Here is a 9,313-nt window from a genome sequence, read left to right as displayed (position 1 = left end):
GCACCTAACTAATTCTTATAGCAACCCTGGCAAATCAGTACAATTATTATCCCCATTTGATAGATGAGGAAACTGAGGCTGGGAATGGTTAAGTGCTGGCCAGAGGTCACACAGCTGGAAGAAGCAGGATTCAGATTCAGCTCTGCTGGCTGCCAAGGACTGGATGCTTAGACCACCTGCCCTTCAGCTAATAGGAGCAGTTTTAAGCCAAATCAGAATTGGGCCCAGAGGCTAAGGGCAGCAAAACCCAGGGTTAGTTGCCAATGGCATCCTGCCCCAAGCCTGCTGTTCACGCCTTCGCTTGGGTCACCGTGCTCTCTCTCCTGTAGTCCCACAAGACAGGCCGGCCACCTGGGAGTGCCCAGTCCCCAGGGAGCCCTGGAGGAAATGAGGCCGTGGGGAAACGTCTCCTGGCTCCCTCTCTCCCCAACGCAGGGAGCAGTGGTTGCTATGCAGCCTTGTTTGTTCAAGGATAGCCCAGCGGAGAGAGGAGCGTGCCAGCAGCAGGGCCGGCGGCCGCCCCCTGCACCTGCCCAGACAGGAGGCCCGCAGCCCAGGGCTGCGAGGCTGGGCCGAAGCCAGGGCAGGCCAGGCGTGGGGCTGCCTTGTCTTTGCCTCCCCGGACCCACGGGCAGCATCGTCGGTGGAGAGATCATGGGACCTGGATTCCTCTGGTGACAGAGGTTTGGCCTCTGGACAGAGAAAAGAGAGGTAATGTGGCCACCAGGCTGTTTCTGTGGGGATGGGATGGGAGGGGCAGTCAGGACGCCTAGTCCTTGGAGGGGTGTCCAGGAGCTGATCTGGAGCAAGGACAAAGGGCGCAGTGAGAGAAGGGACATCAGGCCATGACAGAGGCTGAGTCACTGGGGAGGTCTGCCCTCTCTTGGGGCCTTCCTGCGTCAGCTCTGGACGGGAGGTTGGACTGCTGCTCTCTGAGCGAGAGAGACGAGACAGGGGGCACTGCCCTGGGATGTGCCCTACCCGCCACGGCCTTCATCAGAGTTCTCTGTCTGGGATCATCTCTGGGGTCGTCTCCACGTGGCTTGCTGGGGCTCCCTAGGGGCCACGTGAGGGGGCGTGTGCAGTGGGGAAGGCTCAGGAGTGTGGGGAACTCGTGGAAACACAGGCCTTGGAGGGGCTCTGCTCTGAGTCTGAGTTCTGGCTCCACCTCTTACCCTCGAGGCTGCTGGTGAGGAGTGGAGACAGGACAAGCCGTGTGTTAGCCCCGCTGCTGAACGGAGGTGACTTTGTTGATACCATTATTATTATTATTGCAGAGGCAGTTGTGTTCCTTTCTAGAGCAGATTTCAGGCTCCTAAAACTAGGGTTTTGCCAACCACCTCCCAGACAAGGGCCCATGTTGGCCCATGTTGGCCCAGGGGCTGGCATGTCCTCAGGAGCACTGGGAGGGTGGAAAGGGCCGGTGCTTCGTGGGCAAGGCATTGAGGTGGGTCGTAGAGCGCCCAGCCCCAGGCAGGCAGAGTGCAGAGCAATCGGGCTGGGCCCCGCACTGCTCTCCACCATGTCCTGGCGGGATGGGGCCCTGCAGCCTTTCCATCCCCAGGGGCCGGTTCCCAAGACAGCTCTGTTTCTGCCCCTGAAGCCTTGGTCTAGCAGGTTTGAGGAAAGGGGATGTAGTGGGAGCAAGTGATTGGGGGGGACGTCTAGCTGAGCTCTGGAGAGACCTACCTCTGAAGGCCTCCCATTGCCCACAGGGCCACCTCAGAGGCACCAGACTCTGCTCACCAGTGTGGATACTTAGAACTTGATTATTTATTTTATGTTCAACCTCTTGCAGACTGAAGAATGTATAAAACTCACAGTTTACTAAAGAGTTATGAAGTGAATGTCTGTGTAGCCACCACCATCAGGTGTCAAGAAATAGAAACTCCAGACCCCTACCCCATGGACCCCTTCCTTATCGCAACCCCCCTCCCTGCCAGGGGTAATCATGTCCTCATTTTCCCTGGCTTTTCGATAAGGTTTTCCCATCTATGTCTGCATTTCTAAACATTCCCTTTGATTTTGTCTTCCTTTGAACTTTCTATAAGCAGAATCACACTCTACTCGGTCTTCTGTGTTTGGCTTCTGCCACTCAGCGTTACACTTTGGAGTCTTCCGTGGTGCTGAGTAGAGCACTGGTTTGTTCCCTTCCATTCCATTCTACTGTGGAATATTCCACGACATGAAGACACCGTAACTGATGTTCCATTTTCCTTTTGGGTACTGGGATTATTTCCAGATTTTGTCCGTACCAACAGATCTGCTGTGAACATCCTCCTACTTCCTTCTTGGGTCACACGCGCAAGGTTTTCCCCAGGATAGATACCTAGGAGTGGAAATGCTGGGCATAGGGTTTGTGTGTCTCTAACTACATTAGATAAAGCAGCCTCTTTCCCAAGCGCTCGTGCTGACTTGCACCCACCAGCCGCATGTGTTCTGCATCTCAGTAGCACTTGGTAGTGTCTGCAATCTTATTGTTTGCCAACCTTTGCAGACTGGGGAGCGTCTCACTCTGACTTTAATTTTCATTTCTGTGATTATCAGGAGGACAAGCACCTGCCCTCACCTTTCTTCTTCCCCATTTTCCTTCCATTTTGGTGCCCTCTTTCGCCTGGTCTCTCTCTCTCACTCAGCCCCCTCATCCTGCTCAGCTTCCTGACTCCATGTTTCTTTCTGCCCTCCTGCCCCTCTGTCTCTGTCCTCCCATTCTCCTTCCTGGGGGACCAATCACTCACCCATGTTACTTCTCTGTCCTTGATCTTTGAGCTTCAGAGAAGCTGTCTGGAGGACTGAGATTTCCACTTTGTCTCTGCTTTGAAACCTCTGGTTCTTGGCCCAACATGCCCCTCTTTCTGGGCCTTAGATAAAACAAGGACAGAAAAAAGGTGGTCCTCCCACAGAAGCCATCTCAGTTTCCCAGGCAAAACCTGCTGTATGCCCTGGAGAGGCACATGTAAGATTCTAGCTCTTGGTCAAGGAGAGTTGGCTTTTTCCTGGGGCCACTGGGAGGAGGATGGAGCTGGTGTCTGAAGTTTTCTGAGCTTCTTGCAGGGAGACATTTGTCAAGAGCCCTTTCCTGGAATATGATAGACATTTAGATGCTAGGCATGGTCAAAACAACTTTGCTGAGACTCTGATGGAAAAAGATATTTTATTTCTTCCCAGTCCCTTCTGATTCTCTGGTACCTGTAAGTGTTCACAGACTGCAGTTTGGAGATTGGAGTTCCAGATACTGAGATGGGGTCTCTGAATAGCCAAACCATGCAGAAAGCATTCTGGGGACAGTGGACCGAGTCACTTCTGGTTCAAGACTCTAGGACCATGCTCAAGCTCTAGGATAACTCATTCCTGATCACGGGAATCTCAGGGTGGGTGGCAAATCTTAGCCAATGGCTATGGAATTTCAGGCAAGATTTTCCTCAATGGCACCCAGCCCCACCAAGGACCTTAGTTCTCAGGAAGGCACTGTCATGGCTCTGACCGGGCTCTGCAGTGTTGGGTGACCATTTTGGGGAGGTGTTGGTGGGAGTTTGGAGAAGGAGGCTTTCCTCCTAGCCCTGCTCAGGGCCTTGTCAGCCGATGGCCAGTGTGATGCCTGCAGGGATGTGGGCTCTGGGTAGGCATGGCTCTTGATGGTCAGGATGAATCCCTCTTTTAACAGCAGGAGGTTAGCTGAGCTTCATGAGCCCTTGCAGCTCGGAATTTAGTGGCAGGGGAAGAAGATAAAGGCGCATCCTGTTCTCACAGTGTGAAACGTTGTTAAATTACTAGCTCAGGTTCTGATCTCTAATTTATATTTGCATCAACATGATACACAAGAGTGGGGGCAGGCTCTGAAGATTTGGGATTTTGTAAATTTAGAGATATGTTACAGACCCTTTGTCACTAGGTCCGTCACTTGCCTAAGGTGCCTTTGTGTGAATTAGAAAAAGAAGCCTCTTTCTCAAGACACTATTTTTGTTCATCAGAGAAGGACTATAATAAATGTTCAAATCTGCAGTGTCTACAGTGTGAATGGTGGCCCCTTAATGATGACGCCCTTGTGCAGTGCCCAACCTGAACAGTCAAACAGGGCAGCCCTGCTTCTCTCCTACCTTCACTGTTTTTCCTACACAGCTTAAATAAACCTTTCTCTCCCGCATAGGCTTTCCTATGTCTTTGAGACCAATGATTCTCATGTCAGAATTCCTGGGGGTGGGAGGGGGGAGCTGTTTCAAATGTCATAGACCTAGACTTCTTACTATGCTCTCTCTTCCCCTCCCTACTCCACCCATCCCCCCAAACACACACAGCTTTTACAGATTGAAGACCACATTCCTCCACTGTGTCAGGCACAAAAACCGATGAAAAGCACTGCTTTGGGGTCTTGGCCGTGAGATCCATCCTGTCCCAGGGGGTCACTGAGATGCAGGCATGTCCTGCCCAGCCTGCCTCCTGCTCACCCAAGGAAACTTCTAAAGATATTCGGCTCCACCAGGCAGCACCTCCACGTGGCCACCCAGCCTCAGCCAGTCCTCTTAACTTCTTGGCTCAAAGACTTTCAAAAAAGACATTTCCCTTTCCTTGAACATCTGAACCCACACAGTAAAGTTGTTGTTAAACAAACGATCACATTAATAGCCACTGTTTACTGAGTACTTGCCAGGGGTCATGCTTGTATGAAGAGCTTTTCCTATTTTACTGAATACTCGCAATAACTGTGTGATAGACAGTGTTATTTCCAGAACAGTTGAATGGAGGCTCAAAGAAGTTTAAGAATGTGCTGTGTGCTGGGAGACGTTCAGGGGGTGGACTTTAATTCAGATCTGTTGACTCCTAAGTGTTCGCTGTGAGACACTGTGCTCTGCTGTCTCCGAGAGCAGAGCCTCAGCTCTGATGCTTCTACTGGTCACTCTGTGGCCTTGATCCAGTTACTTCACCTCCATGGGCCTCAGTCTTCTTATCTATGACAGGAAGACAATAATATCTGCCTTGCTGCTCAATCTCAAATGTTAAGTAGCATAATATTTGGCACCACCTAGCCCAGGGCCTGGCACCTGGCAGCATGGACTTAAGAAATGTGAGTTTCCTTCACTTGGTTTCTTCTCAATGAGATCATCTGTAAAGATGTGCTTTAATTTTGATTTCTCCATTCATTCATGCTACAAGCAGTTCATGAGAGTTATTACTATGTGCCAGGGACTGTGTTTGGTATTTTGTAAATTCCCATGGAATACCAGAAATTAACACAACATTGTAAATCGACTATACTTCAATAAAATTAATTAATTAATCAATCCCCACGGCCCTGTTAGCTGACCTGCACCTGATACTGTCTGGAGGACAGAGGGGTTACAGGAATACTGACCTCCCTGCCCCTGGATGGCAAGGGAGCTAGTAGGTGTGGCTCCAGAGCTGGTTAAGGGGCTCAGGAAAGGAGCAGGTACGAGAGGGGTGCCACTTCATCTGTGTACTGCCTCTTGCTGGCCCATGTGCCAGTCACAGGGGGAGCCAGTGGCAGTGGGGAGGGGGATCCTTGGATGCCTCTGACAGAGGGTCTCGTGGGTGTGGGTATCAGTCTCCTGGTTCAGGATGGAGATGGCTCTTGGGACTACCAGCTCCAGGAGTGGCTGAGTCCTTATCTGGAAGTTAAGAGTTGTTGTGGAAATCAGTCCACCCCCAAGGTAACAAAGATGGAGGCATCTGGCTGGGGTTGGGGTGAGAAAAGAAATAGATTTTTTTCCCCCTGGAATCAGATACACCATATTCCAGAACTTCCTTGCTCTCATGCTTGGCAGTCTTACCTCCTAGTTCATGGACAGTGTCAAAGCCTTCCGGCCCGCTCCCTCTGGACTTCCCTAGGCTGCCCACCTCCTGCCCCCGTGACCCCCTGCCTGTGCCCTTCTCCCCTGTCCCGTTAGTTCTGGGATCCTGTACCACCAGTCCCCCTGCCTCCTTCCATGTCTTCAGCCTTTCCCTTCTGGCTCTTCCTCCTCTAGCCACAAGAATGCTCCAGTAGGTCCTATCCTTAAACACAGAGAACAAACAAGCACACACCACCACCTTCCCCACCCTCAGCCCTCCTCAGCTGCCACCTACCGCCCCCCCACCCCCCGTCCAGCATTTCTAGAGTGATCTGTTCTCATTGTCTCTACCTCATATGCTCCTCAACAGCACCTTCCTGGGGCCTCCGGGTCCCCACATGCAGAAATTGCTGTCACTAACCTGGACGATTCCCCCATGGCCATAGCCAGTGGGCTTTTCTCAGTCCTGACCCCACCCGACCGCTGCCATGCGGACACTTCTGCTCACTCTCTGCTCTCTGTTTTCCTGGTACCCCTCCCTGGGCTCCCAGACTGCCCTTGCTCTCCCTCTTCTCTCTCGGGGCCAGGTCTTCCCACTGACAACCTCGGCTCCAAATGGCTTAAGTCACTGGTTACCGGGGTCTCCTGGGCATGTCTCTGGCCCAGACTTCCCTCTTTTGAGTCTCAGACTAGCTGCTTTCTAGATGAATTCACCTGGGGTCCTGGAAGAGCCACACACCAACCTGCCCAAACTAGGACTCATTGTCTCTCCCGGGCAGGCACCTCCTCCTGTGTCACCATCTCGGCAGCTGATGGCACGTTGTCCTGTAGCCTCCACGCCAGAACCCTGGACGCAAGCTGGACTCCCCTCAACTCCCCTGATCTAATCTGTCTCCCAGTCCTGTTGACTTGGCTCCAGTTATTTCCCTGACCTGCCCCATCCCCCCATATGAACCACTTCTGCCCCGAATCAGACTCTTCTCCCCTCTCTCCAGGATTATTTCTACAACCTCCTGCCCTGCCCACCCAAACCCATCCTCCACCTGCTGCTGTGGCCTCGTTCATGGCAGTAACACTAACACCACGGGATATTGATTGCTTGCTAGGGGCCAGGCTCAGCACTCAGTGATTTTTCTATTTTATTCAATGAAATATTGAAGTGGAGTAGGCAATATCCCCATTTTTGCATTTAAAGAAACTGCTGCTCAGAGAAGTTTGGTGACATGTCTGTGGTACACAGCTCACAGGTGTTGGAATTTAGTCTCATTTACCTTTGTATCTTAGAACCTCACATATGGTTGAATGAGTGAGTGCATCTCAGACTTTCAGTGATAGACTGAACCCAGGAGGTCAGAGTCCAGTAGGTCACCTAAGAACATCCTGAGTTGTCCCTGGGGGTCTGTGGGATGGGCTACCTCCTGTGGGGGAGGGGAAGGGGTGTGTATGATGAACAGAGGGGTGGGTGGGTGACTGTCCTCAAGGAGACACCTGGGATACAGGAAGGGGTATTCTCTTCAGTCTAAACTCTGACAATAACTCGTGGCAAATGTTGGTTAAGTACATATATTTTCTGTGCCTAGTCCAGAGGCTGGGCTCATGTCTCTAAGTCTCAGTCCTAAAATTTTGTCAAAAGCTTCCTTCCCTGGGAAGTCCATCCTAGGTCCCCTTTGAGAGATTTGCATGAAAACAAGGGCAGATGATATCATTCCTCTGCTTGAAATCTTAGAGCTCCCCTTGCCTGCAAGACAAGCCCAGACTTGACAGAGCTCTGCACTTCTCTCTGTACTGGCTCTCACCCGTCTGCCTAGTCTTGGCCCTCCTGCCAAACCTCAAACTCTCAGGTCCTGTCTGTCCTCCACGCCTTTGCTCAGTTTCCTCAGCCTGGAATGCCTTTCCCACTTCCCTGCCCACTAGTTCCTGCTTCCTTCCAGGCCGAGCCAGAATGCAGCTTTTCCATGGAAGTTCTCCAGGTGCCAAGTCAGATGGCACTGCCTTCCTCCCTATGCGCCCATCCTTGCTCATGACCAGGATGGACCTCACTCTACCAGTCCCTGCACAGCAGGTGTTCACTGCGCAGTGTGGACTCGCTCTGAGTACCGCTGGGGACCGAGGGCCCTCCTAGTTTGGGCCCCTTACCCTTTAGACATGTCTGTCTACTCCTTGGGAGGGGTGCCTGTGTCACCTGGGTCTGTCTTGTAGGAATGGAGGGCAGGCCCCTGTTAACTTTGAAGACAGTGTGGCTGTGCTTGGGTGTGCATGTGTGTGGGTGTGTGGGGGTTGGGGGGAGGAGGAGGGAGAGTTCAGACCCGATGTTAGTGATTGTCTACCAGCAATGGTACTAAATCACTTTTGTACATGATTTCATTTAATCCTAACAAAAGCCTTTGTTCGGACACTTTCAGATGAAGAAATCAAAGCTCAGAGGAATGAAGTAACCTTCCCAAGTTAATTCAAGAGGGCAAGGGCAGGGTTCCAACCCAGCCGTGTCTGACCTCAAGGCAAAGTTCCAGGTGTCCCGAGGTGGACGTTCAGGAGCGGACTGGATGGGGGTGTGAGGTGCGAGGGGTGCCCAGATCTGAGGCCGCTCTTCAGAGAGTATTTCAGTGGGTGACGTATTTTGGGTTCAAACACTAGGTTTGGTAACTCTGCCATCTTTCTCCCCTCCCCTTGACATGGCACTATGGTTCCCAGCAGACACATCAGAGCAGACGAGCTCTCTGAAGTACTGGAACCCATGTCCCAGGATTGGGGGCCGATCCTGTCCCTGGCCTCCCTGCTCTGATCCCTCCTGCCCCCTCAGAGTCTGGTCCTCCTGCCTGAGGGCTGTTCTTCTGGGAACCAGGCTCTGCCCAGCTCCCCAGGAAGCGCGATGGACCCGGAGTGGGGCACTGGCTCCCTGTGGGCTGTGCAAGGCACAGGGTGGTTGGGATTTTGACCTTGGGGTTGACATTCATTCCTGGGACAGTCCCAGTGTTCCTTTCCCTTCCACTTGAAACCTGAGTCCCTTCTGTCGCCTTTCTTCATTCCTGTGGTGCTGGTCACCATGGACCCTCTTAAGCCATAGCTTTACTGGAAGGAGTGGACAACAGTCAGTTATCTCTGGCTACCCCATTCCCTGAGCAGGGAAACTGAGGAAGAGGGTGGAGGAGCCAACCACCTTGGGTGATCCAGAACATCTGGGGCTGAGGATGGAATCCTGTCAGCCCTTCAGGTCAAGGACCGGCTGTTCCAATAGGGGACAGTTACTCCTTGGTGCCCAGGACAGTGTGGGGTCAAACGGGGGGTGCAATGAATTGTGCCTCAGGGGTCAGCACTATGTACTGTCCATGCCAAACCCAAAGCTTTGTCCACATTTGGAATGGGATTTCTGATTCTGGTTTTTATAGTTTGGACCTAGATCTTTAAGTTCCCACCAGGTCCCGGGGACATGCCACCCACTGCTCTCACACAAGATACAAGACATGGTTGTTTGCCTACACGGCTGTGGCTACTTCCTCTTGGGCAGGCACTGGGGAGGTCCTGTGTGT

The 9,313-nt window shown here is 52.3% G+C and overlaps 1 protein-coding gene across 5 annotated transcripts in view; it reads left to right on the top strand.

Annotated features, from left to right (window-relative positions):
* The first annotated feature begins 465 nt into the window (after nucleotides 1-465).
* TOGARAM2 (TOG array regulator of axonemal microtubules 2) overlaps nucleotides 466-9,313 on the top strand; it is a 49,182-nt gene continuing 40,334 nt past the window's right edge. Inside the window, exon 1 of one of the 5 annotated variants that reach the window (XM_072937973.1) lies at nucleotides 466-711. The gene's annotated coding sequence lies outside the window, so the exon portion shown is untranslated. The remainder of the gene's footprint in view (nucleotides 712-9,313) is intronic. The other 4 variants (XM_072937971.1, XM_072937972.1, XM_072937974.1 and 1 more) reach the window with 4 other exon arrangements.

This window comes from Vicugna pacos, chromosome 15, assembly GCF_048564905.1.
Source record: "Vicugna pacos chromosome 15, VicPac4, whole genome shotgun sequence".
NCBI lineage: Eukaryota > Metazoa > Chordata > Mammalia > Artiodactyla > Camelidae > Vicugna > Vicugna pacos.
Note: the sequence above shows the minus strand (reverse complement) of the source record. Positions and strands in the feature narration are given on the sequence as shown.